We start from the raw sequence: 13,678 nt of genomic DNA, 5'->3' as shown, positions 1-13,678 counted from the left end.
GACGGGTTGAACCTATGCCTTCCTTAATTTGTGTGACCTCGAAAGTTATGCGGGTTATACCCTGCTGACGCTTCGTCAGATAACTTTTCAACACTACAACTTCGAAAAGGGGAGGTAAATGTAAGGTTATGCATTGAAGAAGTGGGAGTCGACCTTGAAATTTGTGTTCATGCCCATGGACACGATGTAGATCTTATTATTAAAGCTTCTCTTAAATTAATTACTCCCTTGGTATAAGTTCATATTATATCTGGGATCTGGCCTTTTGCAATCGTGGTTTCGACCATGTTCTCTTTTAGGTACCGTTTCTCGTGCAAGTTTAAGCACTTGTCTTCTGCAGAGAAATACCCCAGTCCAACCTCTACTTTGATCTATCGTCGAGTATTACCCCCTGGTATCTCGAGGATACCACGGGATACATAACTTCTTATGAGTTCTTCATCAACTAATATTCTTGCCGATTCCATTTTTCCAATGGGTTCTCAGTTGTTAGAACCCCTCAAGGACACCGACAACTGAATTGAGTCCACACTACGATTCAACAACTCTTAGTAACTTCAATTACTTACGAGTTTGTACTCGATACGTCATTCCCAGCTGCTGACTACATATCATCGATAGGCTAAATTTTAACTGTACTATCTGGTCCTTCTTTCTGGAGCACAATTTCAGCGGTGAGCTAATCTTACAATCTATCTTCCCGTCATATCGTTTGTCCTTGAACAGCAAGCTTGATTTCGAAGTTTGTGTCGTACCCATGATTCCAATAAATTTTTGCTACATCATTCCGTTGACTTGATGTCATCGCCGATCAATTACATCTTCTCGAAACCCCTCGAACAAATGTGTTGGGATCATCATCAACATTCTGAGGTCTTCCAAGATATCTATCGAATTCTTGATAAGAAATACCATCCTTGCCCCCGATGATTTGTGTTATCATCGGCCATTTTATTGCCTTCCCTCCAACACAAACTTGTTCATGTTTTGTGTTATACCTTGAGTTCCTTGCTATCCAGCATTTGTCCTTCTTTACCTTGGAATATTACCACCTTTTGTGTCAAGAATGTCATGGTAATTTTACCACCTCTTGAGAATTCTTGGTATAGTAATATCTCTCGCCATTTGCGTTCATTTCTTGGTCTCCGTGTTGTTTCTAACCGAAATACCGACAAATGGTCTGTGATGTGTAAATTCTAAACTTCTAGCAACCCTATTGCTTTGAAGTTATTGGTCTACAGTTTCATTAGAATTCTATTGCTTATTGAATCATCATTCAAACATTGATCGTGCTACCTAGTCCAGATTCCTGGGTGCACCCTTCTATCATTGCTCAGTTGAGCATGTTTCCCTCGAGCATACATCATTATATCATTGATCCGACAAATGATATTTCCTGCTCACATAATTGTGGAAATCCATCTTTTGGAAATCTCGATGAATTGTCGCTGAGTTCATCAGCCACCTCATTCTATCCTTGATTTAATAATGAACTCATGATTCGGAACTTGCTTCCACAGTTCAATTCCCGAGAATCTTACAATGTCATCTTGACAATTTGTGTCGCACCTTTTCTCCTCAGGCCTCCTGAGTCTGAGTTATCCTGACACCAATCAGATCTGAATCTCGGTCAGATATGATGGTTGGAACATATTTCCAAGAATTATAACATTGGTCTTATGTGACCCGGTAAGGTGGTGTCGTGCCTAGCACACCTGGCCGGTTGGCCATATTGTTATAGATTCCTTTTCAGCAAGGTTATCCATTCTTCCATGAGGAAATTGTAAGACTTATTCTACAAGTTATTCCTGATGGATCCTTTGTTGTTTCCAAAGTCTGATCTTCAACTGATGACCATGTCAATGCTTTCTCGGAGCATGCCTATGGTACTTCAATTTTCAACAAGACCATTTGAAGCCCAATGCTAAATGTTTCCTGCTCAATTATCCAAACACCGATGTACGGGTAATGTTCATGAAATTTCTCTCCCCTACCTAAGGGAGTTTTCTACATTATATTCCTGTCATGATAATATGTTCTGCTTGTCCTTGGGAAGATATATACCCTTGAAATATGTTTAAACAACATTTCCTTTCATTGTTCTGTTTAAAACTCTGATAACACTTTTCCTTTCATTGGTTGTTTAAACCTTCTTGTGTTCTATATGTATAAGCAGTAATATATCCTGCTTATGTAAACACCTCGTTGTACCACTCTGTTAGAACTACCCTGTTAACTTTTGTTGATGCATTCGGTAACCATTGATGGACGAGAATCTTGCCTACTTGGTCCCTCGTTCAACGAGCAGGAAAAATGGTTCTTCTTCGTCCTCGCCTTGGTACTGATGTGTTGCCGACATGACCGACAGACTATCCTCTGACATGCCTTGGCTTACATGATCGTGCAAGATGTCACCGTCCTTCCTTACTTTTAACCACATGGTGGGCCCATAACCCACAGTTCACAGATCGAAACCTGACTTCTCCTGTACACCTGTTAACAAAGTTATCCCTTGCTCTTGGTTTCGTAGGTAATTCGCGAGCCACCTTCCTAGTGCTCCATTCTGGTATCAGACGCAATACTTACTCTCGCTGCTGAACCCTTTCTCACTATGGTTCAGACATTGAACAACATCTATCCGCTTGGACCCTCTCATTGTACCTTCGTACCTTACTCTCGATGTATTTTATATGTTCAACTCGAGAGGTAAGTCTTATGCTCATTCATGGGTTAACCCCCAGCTTGTTTCCCTCATAAGCATTCTGACGTAGCCAAGTTGCCTTATTACCTATTCGTAAGTACGTTGGAGTTCCGAAGAAAGGATGACGACTTGGTCATGGTGACTTTAAATCAGAGAAATGAAGACATCAACGAAAGGGATCAACCTCTTCGAGAAGAGCAACCAAGACCGAGAAGACTCGATAGAATTTCGTAGCCACGTCTTTCCCTTACTCCCCTCCTAAATCTCGGGACGAGATTTCTTGTAGTGGAGGAGAATTGTGACGTCCGGATAATTAGGCTACAGTAATCTCACGATAATGATGCCACGTCACCATGGTTACTATTTTTAATCTTGCGGTGTATCACGTCCCTTTCGAATTCTAACTTAAAATAAAGTTAAACGATAAAAGTTTTCTAAAGTCAAATCTAAAATGTTCAAAGTGTAGCAAATAAATCATATATGATCAGGGTGGTGAACCCAAAATTTTATAAAATGCTTAGATGCACTAAATGATAGAAACAATAGCTAAATTATTTATTTAATCGTCACTTAAATGATTAAATTATTGAAAACTACTTTTAATAAATAAAAGGATAATTGTGGCAGTAATATAATTACTACCACTAATTTAGGTGCTAGAATTATATTTCATAAAACAAAAATAGTATGAATTAAAACCGTAAAAGAAAAATGTTATAAGACAGTTAAAAAAAAAGAAATAGAAGATCCCCCCCGCTGGACCATGGCCCAGCAGGCCATCGGGCCGCCAGGCCGGCCCAGCCGGCGCCCCACTCCCCTCCCATATCCCCCACGCAAACCCTAACCCCCGTCAACTGCACCACTCCTCCCCACTCCCTCGCCCCCTCCCGATCCAGATTGGATCGGGGCCCCCCCCGACGACATCGCCCCCGACGCCAGCGCCGCCCGGATCGACACCACGCCGGCGCCCCTCGCCGGATCGCTCCCCCGACGCTCTCCGTCGCCTACAGCACAGGCGCCTGCCCCCTCGACCCGAGCTAAATCGGGGGGCTCGGCCCCGCGGCGCCCCGAGCCTCGGCGCTGCTCCTCACCGCCGTCATCGCCTCGCCTCCTCACCTCTCCCTCGCGCTACTCCGGCCACCCCGAGCCTCCCCGAGCACGCTGCCAAAACCCCTACGGCCCTCGTGAGCTCTCCCTCTCCTCCTCTCTCTCGCGCGTGCACACGCTCGCCGTGCTTGACCGCGCGCGCCGTCGCCGCGCTGCTCGCCCGCCTCCCCCGCGCGTCGTCCTCGCGCTGGTTGCCCCGTCGCCGCGCCTCTCGCCCGCCTGTTGCGGCACACGCGCGCCCGAGCCTCGCCTCGCCCCAATCGCTGCCAAGCGAGGCCAGCGTCGCCTCGCCCCAATCGCTGCCAAGCGAGGCCAGCGTCGCCTCGCCCTCCCTGCTCGCCCGCGCGCGTCCGCGCTTTCCGCTGCCGCGGCCATGCCGCGCCCGCGCCCTAGCCTCTCCTCCTGCTGTCTGCTGCTTCTGCTCTGCACCGGCAGCCCCACGCGGCCCCACTCGCCCTCGCTACATCGCCGCGGCCTGCCCCGGCCTCCTCTGCCACGCGCCCGCGCGCTCACCGCGCCCGCGGCCGCACTGCCCGGGCCTCGAATCCGTCGCCGGCGACCTCGCCTCGCACCGGGCGGGTTGCACCCCAGCGCCTGGATGCGCCCTGCCGGGCGCCCGTTGCGCCAGATCGGGCTGCGCCCTGTGCCTGCTAAGGCCAGGGGCCAATGACATGTGGGCCCCAGCCCCAGAACGTTTTGTTAAAAAAGAAAAAAGGAATTAAAAATAATATGTAAAATAAATAAAATAAATAAATAGATAATAATAATTTAATTAATTAATTAATTAAGGAATTAATTAAGTTAATTAATCATAATTAGATTAACCTAACTAACTAATTAGTTTAATTAAACAGTAGTTAGTTTAGTTAAACACTTATTAGGCTAAACAGTCAATGACCAGTGGGTCCCACACGTCAGTTGACCAAGTCAACTACTGACGTCATGCTGACGTCATGATGACGTCAGCAGACACTATTTTGGATAATGTTGTAATTAAATATATAACTAAAATCAGAAAATGATTTAAATCTTTAGAAAATCATATCTTTTAATCCGTAACTCGGATGAAAATACTTTGTACATGAAAGTTGCTCAGAACGATGAGACGAATTCGAATACGCAGCCCGTTCATCCGCCACGCGTCCCTAGCATAGTGAACCTGCAACATTTCACCTCCGGTTCATCTGTCCGAAAACGCGAAACACCGGGGATACTTTCCCGGATGTTATCCCCCTTCACCGGTATCACCTAATACCGCGTTAGGGCACCTCTAACGACGTTACTTGTCATGTCATGCATCACTATGCATATGCTTGCTTATATATTTATTGTTTCTCCCCCCTCTTCTCTCGCTAGACACCAAGACCGACGCCGCTGCTACCCAGTACGACTACGGAGTTGACGATCCCTCTCTCTTGCCAGAGCAACCAGGCAAGCCCCCCCTTTGATCACCAGATACCGCCTACTCTTCTCTATACTGCTTGCATTAGAGTAGTGTAGCATGTTACTGCTTTCTGTTATTCCTATCCTGATGCATAGCCTGTCCTTGCTACTACTGTTGTTACCATTACCTGCTATCCTACTGCTTAGTATAGGATGCTAGTGTTCCATCAGTGGCCCTACACTCTTGTCCGTCTGTCATGCTATACTACTGGGCCGTGATCACTCGGGAGGTGATCACGGGCATATACTATATACTTTACACTGTTACGTTACCGGAGAAACTGTTTGGAGATGGGGGCTGAAGGGGCAGGTGGCTCCATCCCGGTAGAGGTGGGCCTGGGTTCCCGACGGCCCCCGGCTGTTACTTTGTGGCGGAGCGACAGGGCAGGTTCAGACCACCTAGGAGAGAGGTGGGCCTGGCCCTGTTCGGCGTTCGCGGATACTTAACACGCTTAACGAGATCTGGGTATTTGATATGAGTCTGGCCATTTGGTCTATACGCACTAACCATCTACGTGGGAGTAGTTATGGGTATCCCGGCGTCGTGGTATCAGCCGAAGCCTTCTTGACGTCAGCGACGGAGCGGCGCGCGCTGGATTGGACTGGAACGCCACTAGGCTAGGTCTGCTTCCGGTCGCCCACGCAACATGCAGGTGTGCTAAGGGCGATGGGCCCAGACCCCTGTGCGCTTAGGTTTAGACCGGCGTGCTGACCTCTCTGTTGTGCCTAGGTGGGGCTGCGACGTGTTGATCTTCCGAGGCCGGGCATGACCCAGGAAAGTGTGTCCGGCCAAATGGGATCGAGCGTGTTGGGGTATGTGGTGCACCCCTGCAGGGAAGTTAATCTATTTGAATAGCCGTGATCTTCGGTAACCGGACGACTTGGAGTTTACCTTGACCTTATGACAACTAGAATCGGATACTTAATAAAACACACCCTTCCAAGTGCCAGATACAACCGGTGATCGCTCTCTCACAGGGCGACGAGGGGAGGATCATCGGTTAGGATTATGCTATGCGATGCTACTTGGAGGACTTCAATTTACTCTCTTCTACATGCTGCAAGACGGAGGCTGCCAGAAGCGTAGTCTTCGAAAGGATTAGTTATCCCCCTCTTATTCTGGCATTCTGCAGTTCAGTCCACATATGATACCCTTACTCCATTTGATACCCATGCATATGTAGTGTAGCTCCTTGCTTGCGAGTACTTTAGATGAGTACTCACGGTTGCTTTCTCCCTCTTTTCCCCCTATCCCTTCTATCTAGTTGTCGCAACCAGATGTTGGAGCCCAGGAGCCAGACGCCATCTTCGACGACGACTCCTACTACACCGGAGGTGCCTACTACTACGTGATGCCCGCTGACGACGACCAGGAGTAGTTAGGAGGATCCCAGGCAGGAGACCTGCGCCTCTTTCGATCTGTATCCCAGTTTGTGCTAGCCTTCTTAAGGCAAACTTGTTTAACTTATGTCTGTACTCAGATATTGTTGCTTCCGCTGACTCGTCTATGATCGAGCTCTTGTATTCGAGCCCTCGAGGCCCCCTGGCTTGTAATATGATGCTCGTATGACTTATTTATGTTTTAGAGTTGTGTTGTGATATCTTCCCGTGAGTCCCTGATCTTGATCGTACACATTTGCGTGCATGATTAGTGTACAATTAAATCGGGGGCGTCACAATGGGACTCTACTTGGCGTGGAAGGCAAGCTAGGCAATACGGATATATATATCTCCTCCTTTGTAACCGACCTTGAGTAACCCTAGCCCCCTCCGGTGTCTATATAAACCGGAGGGTTTTAGTCCGTAGGACAACATACAATCATACCATAGGCTAGCTTCTAGGGTTTAGCCTCTTTGATCTCGTGGTAGATCAACTCTTGTAATACTCATATCATCAAGAACAATCAAGCAGGACGTCGGGTATTACCTCCATCAAGAGGGCCCGAACCTGGGTAAACATCGTGTCCCCTGCCTCCTGTTACCATCCGCCTTAGACACACAGTTCGGAACCCCCTACCCGAGATCCGACGGTTTTGACACCGACACTCCAGTTCTTAACTTCATATTCAGTCTGTTAGTACAGTCGTCACGGTCGCCACCCCGATGCCTAGACCGCCAACCCACATCGCGTTGCTCTGGGACCCCCGAGCACTGTCGCGCCCCATCGCTGGTGCCTGACGGTGAGGGACACCGTCTTTGCCCAACAAAGCAGGCTACCATCCGTCCATTGAGAATGCGCATGTCCAGCCATTGCTGCATCTCTCTCTCTCTGCGATGGATGCTCGTGTGTTGTAGTTGCTTTCTCCCCTTCCTATACATGCTTCTACTCACCTTTTTTATCTCTCTGATACGTTGTGTTGCACTACTGTAGCTCGACCCAGGAGGTGCTAGCTCATGCTGGCTGGAGCTAGGATGCAAAAGGGTTGACAGATCCATGCCACACAAGCACTAGTGCTCTGCTTTCTTCTTACTTTGTGTTCTAATTTGCTTTCTTCTTATTTTCAGTTTGCAAGATACAAAAAGAAGTTAAAAAATGTTGTGCCTGGAGTTCATATTATTTGCTACCCCATGATGTACGTCTATAGTTTCTCCCTCCAAATGTGTTGGTCCATGTGGTTGTATTTTTTGTTTTGGATCTATGAAAAAGGTTATTGAAGCTCAAATGTGATAAGCACATAAGTTCAGATCTCCGCTGCTACAATGCTCACGTATACCTCTGTTTGTTTTAATCGTGGCATACAAATTTTGCACTACGAGAAAGTTCAGAGGCAAGAGCGTAGAAAATAAAGAACACAACAAATATTAACAAAAAATTCACTAGGAGAAAAGTTCAAGTCAGGATATGCAAGAAAAGTTAATATTTTATTTCAGTTCAATTTCAAATTCTAGTGAAGTTTCATTTCTTATTTTAATTTAGTCTAGTTTTTATTTTAGTTTAGTTCAATATCTAATTTTTGTTCAGTTCAATTCTTATTTTAGAAACAAATTGAATTGTTTCTTTATCTACATTCTTCTATTCAACGTCAGGGAGAAGGTGCCTCATGGTAAAAGCGTGCCAAGATTTTCTAAGAACCCCAGACCCATCCTGGCGCCGCCCGGCCCCCAACCTCCAACCTCCTCGGATCCAGGCGCCACCCTGCCCCTACCTCCTCCCTGGATCCCGGCGCCGCATGCTCGCATCTCCCCGGATCCCCATGACGCCTAGTCCCCAACCTCTCCGGCTCCCGGCGCCGCCAACCGCCATCCTCTGCCAGTTCCTGTAGCCGCCTCCACCTTTTTCCTCCTGCGGGTCGAACGGTGCGAATCTGGCCGACGTGGTGGGGCTGTGAGACTCACTCGGGTGGAGCTCCTCCGCCTCTAGCCGTTGATCCATAGTTCATTGTCAGTACAGGTTCTGAAAGTTCCTAGTACATGTAGGGGGGCATTTCTGGAATCACGTATCCTTGCTAGCTTGCAGCTAAAATTTTGATTGCATAGCAGTACAGTTTGGTTGTCTCTGAAGTTTTGATTTACAGCAGTACAATATAGTCCTAGCTGCCATGATTCTGCAAACCATTATGCTCTCAAAAGATGGTGCTTTGTTGCAACAAGTTGTGGAAAAAATGAAGTGAAAAAATAAAATGTGCTCCCACAAGTTCATATGATATATTGTTGTTAATTCAATTTCTTTTATATACCTCTACACATGTTTGTTGAAATGCTGAAGAGGAGCTAGACATGTTTTTTGTTCATATTTCTGTTTCTTAAAACAACTGATGTACTACTATCAAAATGGAACTGACAATGTTACTAAACTTGTGTTCTCACTGATTCTAAACTGTTGATGTAGCATTTGTGATGCTCGTCTGATTTTGGTTGGAAGTTTAATGAATCCATACATAGTTCAACTTTTAGGAAGTTAAAAGTTCAACGAGTGTCTTAGAGAAAACTTGGAAGTTTTGTCTATATAAAAAAGATAACAAAAATATATGTGTTATGACCTAAGATGTTCAGGAAAGAGTTCCAGAATATCCCCGGTCGCCGCGTCCCTGGGAAGCCATGCGACAGCCACTACCACTGCGAGCTGCCGGTGCAGCATCCCACCAGCCCCCATGTGCCTCCATACCTCAAGCTCCCAGATGCGTCGTCGTGAACCCTTTGTTCCCCATCGCTGCCTCCTCCAACTCCTTTCATGGCTTTGGAAAATCACTTATCAGGTTTGTTCAGTTCAGACCACACTAAAATGGCCAAATTATAGATAAATATTTGCATTGTCCTAAATTCTTCCACTCTCTAGAAACAAAGTCAGAATGGATGTGAACAGAGTATACTTCCATGGTTTTGCAAGAAATCATACAATAAGTGTACTGTTCACTATGTATTTTATCATCAGTTAAAAAATAATCATAGAAAAAGTTCAATTTGTGTTATTGAAACAACTCAATTTATCGGTATTGTGGAGATCATGCATGACTAGTATTTATGTTCTGAAGATATGAGAGAGTGGGATGTTTGCATGATTGTGGCTGGTTGGAGTGTATGGTCTTGTGGAGATCATGCCTATTATTTGCTTTTGACATGATGTATATATACTGCTAGAAGTTCTAGTACCTATATTACTACAATTCGCCAATAAAAATGTACCAGTTCATTGTGTAGCACATGGTTAACACATATAACTACAAAACAGTTACTTGAACTATACAAGAGTTCAACTTTTACTTGATTTTAGTTCAAATTTTGCGTTATTTTCAATACATAAACTTTAATGTGCAGAACATCGAGGAAATCCTAAAAAATTATATGTGCACTCTATGTATTTTCTTATGCTTACAAGAATTCTGCACTCATACTGTTATGCATCAGTTCAGGTCACCCGTGGAGTTTTAGATACATGCAAAATCATATTAGAGCACCATGCTCTCAGCCAAAGGTTTGAAAAACCATTGCTTTTAGTTCTGGTAACATATGTTTTTGTTTCAGTTTTGCTAATTCTTTCTCCTATGGGCCGTTATATATATATATTATCTTTCACTTGTCTTACTATATGAAAAAATATGTGGCCTTTAGCGAGCAATCTTGCTTAGTTTTCTGGTTAAAAAACAAACAACATGGATTTACCATGTTCTATTAAAAGAAAGCTGGAGTTCAAATTCTAATTTTAGTTCAGTGAAGATCAATGGGAAAATGCACAAGAAGTTCAGATTCTTCTTTCCTAAAGTGTTTGTTTTGGTATGTCTAGCCCAAACAATCATCAAATTTTTAAAAAACTTCTCTGTTGTCAAATAAAAGCTACAGTAATTATTATGGACATGTTCATTACAAACTTATGTAATGGTGCAGTACACCTATTTAATTTTTTTATATATTTACAAAACAAAAATTATAATTCTCAGAAACCTACAAAAAAACATCAATTTATATTGATAGTTGTTCTAGTCCTTATGTTACAACAGTGCAATGAAAAAATCTCATCAGTTCAACAACATGGACATGCTAATGCTGTAGCGAGTCCATGCTAATGCTGTAGTGATCTCGTGCGCGGCCACAAGGATGTCGGCTGCAATGATGCCAAAGTGACGAGCTATCTACATTCTGCCTGGCTGTTGTCCATCTATATCTATGTCCGTGGTGCGTCGCCAGCGGCATCGTCCCTGACCAGGGCACCATGCTGAGGCACTTGCTACTACTAATGCACATTGCATTTGACGCATAAAGATGGAAAATGCAGGAAGCCGCATGTTTATGTGGAGCTAATGCACACCATTTTTTTGCTGAAAAATACCATGGTTAAAATGAAGGTAAGCTTGTGCATGTATTTGTCTGAGGTGGTTGGTTCTGGAAAGGGAGATTCGCACAAGTATATTTAAAGATATGATTTATTAAAAAGTTTTAGCTCTTTCCTTGGTTTATGGTCAGCTCATGCATCGAGTTTCCATCCAATCCATGGGATGACCTCTACTTGCACGTACTTGCTGCTAAAATGTTGTGTTGTTAAACTTGTTATGAAGCCACTGTTATTCTTCAGCTGCGACCTATGGGAGTTTCTTCATCTGTGCTTCAACAAAAAAGAACAGTAGCTGTCCATGCATCTGCCATATCTCTTTCCTCTCTACTACTCTTTTCTCTTACTAATTTGTTTCTCTCTAAACTGCGGCACGGGGGAGGTTGGACTACAGACAGCCCCCGCCGCCCCATGCATTACTTCCTCCGGTCCCTGTCCAGGTATGGGGTTCACACCGGTCCAACTCTTTCTCCCTTCTCCGTCCAGTTGTTGTATGCTACTCCAAATGCCAATGATCATGCAAAACAGTTGTTGCTACGGTCTAGATGATGTGTAGTGTAGATGCCATAGTTTCACCCTATTTTTATGGTTCTAATTATTGCTGCATAACTCTTTAAAAGAATGTTTTGGGAATGTTTGTGATGATGGCTTGTAGGTATTCATGTGAACTTTAAAATAATGACTGTTCTTGTAGGATGTTCAAAGATTGTCGTGGAGCAAGTTCAAGAGATTAGTTTCGTGAAAATAATGTGATCTTTTGGTCAGGATTTTGCATGATCCATAGCCATCAATGGCAACAGGCGAGCAGTTCAAGGCCTCCTGCGTGAGCTTGTTGTCTCAACACATCTATCATCGGAGTATCTGCATCCCCTTGTCGCACACACATGCCCGGTGGTCGAGATAGTGTTGTTTGTGATTACTGGTCGTGACTCTTACGTTGTCATTGGACAAAGAATTTATTCTGTAACTCTGTATTGGCAGGATCTTCAGTAAATATATGTTCTTAGTATTCTAATATGTAGGACAAAATGGTGAAAATTTAAACATCAGTCTGAATTAATACAACTGAGAAGTTCTACTATCAGTAAACGGGTGGACCTAGGTGCAACAAAGCTCTGCCATTAGCCGTGCGGATTATCAGTTCACGTGTATTGTGTTCTTTTTGTTAGTCAGATTGTGTGCAAGTTTGTTACCAGTTCATGTGTATGTGTTCGTAATCACTGCTGTTGCTGCTAGCTACCGATCTGAGCATGGTATTATTGTGCCTGCTTTATGTAATTAGCCCCTTTGTTGGGTGAATCTCCTACTATTTGCTAGCTTTCATATTGTAAAAACACAACAAGTTCACAATTAAAAAAGTTATAAGTTCAACACAACGTCCCAGATAAGTTTGGGAAAAAAGCTCAAACAAAAACAAACCCAATGAATATTCAAATGGTAAAAGTTCAAGTCGCAAAACGAGAGAAGTCCAAAACATCGTTGCAAAAAATACTGAGCTAAAAAACAATTTTAAAAAAATATCAATCAGTTCAACGATATAAACCATGCAAGCTCTGGGACTATGAGATTGTAAACCGTTGAGAAGTTACGAGGAAAATTGTCCCCATGAGATCGTAAACCACTGAAAGTTACGGGGAAAACCATATCGAAAAAATAAAGTAAAATCTAGTATGTGAAAGCATGTTTAGTACAAACCCAGACGCACATAAGTTCGAGTACTCTTTCAGAACGATTCAACATTACTCTCTGAATAATACCTCAGTACAAACACAGACATAGATCAGTATGAATACTCTGTTTTTTAGACAGGAAAAACAACACAATAAGTTTCACCTTATTCAAAATTACTCTTAAACGGTTGTGAAGTAGAGAAAACATTCAACATGACTAAGTTTCGCATTTTCAATAGCTATCCAATGGTATATTATTTGCCCCATTTCGACAAACTTTTTTTAATAAACCGCGTTTGAAATCAAATTTGACTATATTTGAATTCGAGTTTAAACCGTAAGGAACTATAAAAACATTTCTATACGAAAAAGTTGCGCATTTTCCATAGCTTTCCAACACCGTATCATTGGCGTCAATCCAACAAACCGTTTGCAAAAAATGCAAAAATACGTTTCACCCAAAATTTCACCATTTTCCAAATTACTTTTAAATCATACAGAATTTGAAAAAACGTTAGATATATGGAAGAAGCAGATTTTCACCAGCTTTCCAACACCATCTTATTTGCTCAATTCCGACAAATCGTTCGAAAATTAAGTCCAAAATACGATTCATGTTTTCGGTTTTGAAAAAAATGTTTTTTTTTCAAAACTGCTCTTAAACCATGATGAATTTACAAAAAAAAAAATCTTATATATTTGTAATGTAGATGTCAAGAGATTTCTAACGATAGATTACACGCCCCATTCCGACGAAAAGATGATCAGTTCGACGTGATGAAAATCATCAGTACAGCTGCTTGAAACCGTCAGTTGAAGTAGGGTAACATAATAATATTCTGTTACGCGAAACAGAATATCCTAGATGTGCCCTTGCTACAGAAAATGCAGTGCTGAATTTTCTGTAGCAAGGGCATGCAATACAGACTAGTGAACTTCCTGTCGGAAAAAACTACATGCAGTGTTTTTCCGGTACTGATTTCGCTCTAGTTT

The 13,678-nt window shown here is 43.5% G+C and overlaps 1 long non-coding RNA gene across 2 annotated transcripts; it reads left to right on the top strand.

Annotated features, from left to right (window-relative positions):
* Nucleotides 1-7,693: 7,693 nt before the first annotated feature.
* Nucleotides 7,694-12,032, top strand: LOC125513328. 2 transcript variants are annotated; one of them, XR_007285864.1, is made up of 2 exons: nucleotides 7,694-9,447; nucleotides 10,102-12,032. It is a non-coding gene; the product is annotated as an uncharacterized LOC125513328 (long non-coding RNA). The 2 variants fall into 2 exon arrangements; XR_007285865.1 differs by having other exon boundaries at nucleotides 10,097-12,032.
* Nucleotides 12,033-13,678: the final 1,646 nt, after the last annotated feature.

The sequence above is a fragment of the Triticum urartu genome, chromosome 6, assembly GCF_003073215.2.
Source record: "Triticum urartu cultivar G1812 chromosome 6, Tu2.1, whole genome shotgun sequence".
Lineage (NCBI taxonomy): Eukaryota > Viridiplantae > Streptophyta > Magnoliopsida > Poales > Poaceae > Triticum > Triticum urartu.
The sequence above is the reverse complement of the archived record's forward strand: the minus strand, read 5'-3'. Positions and strand labels throughout refer to the sequence as shown.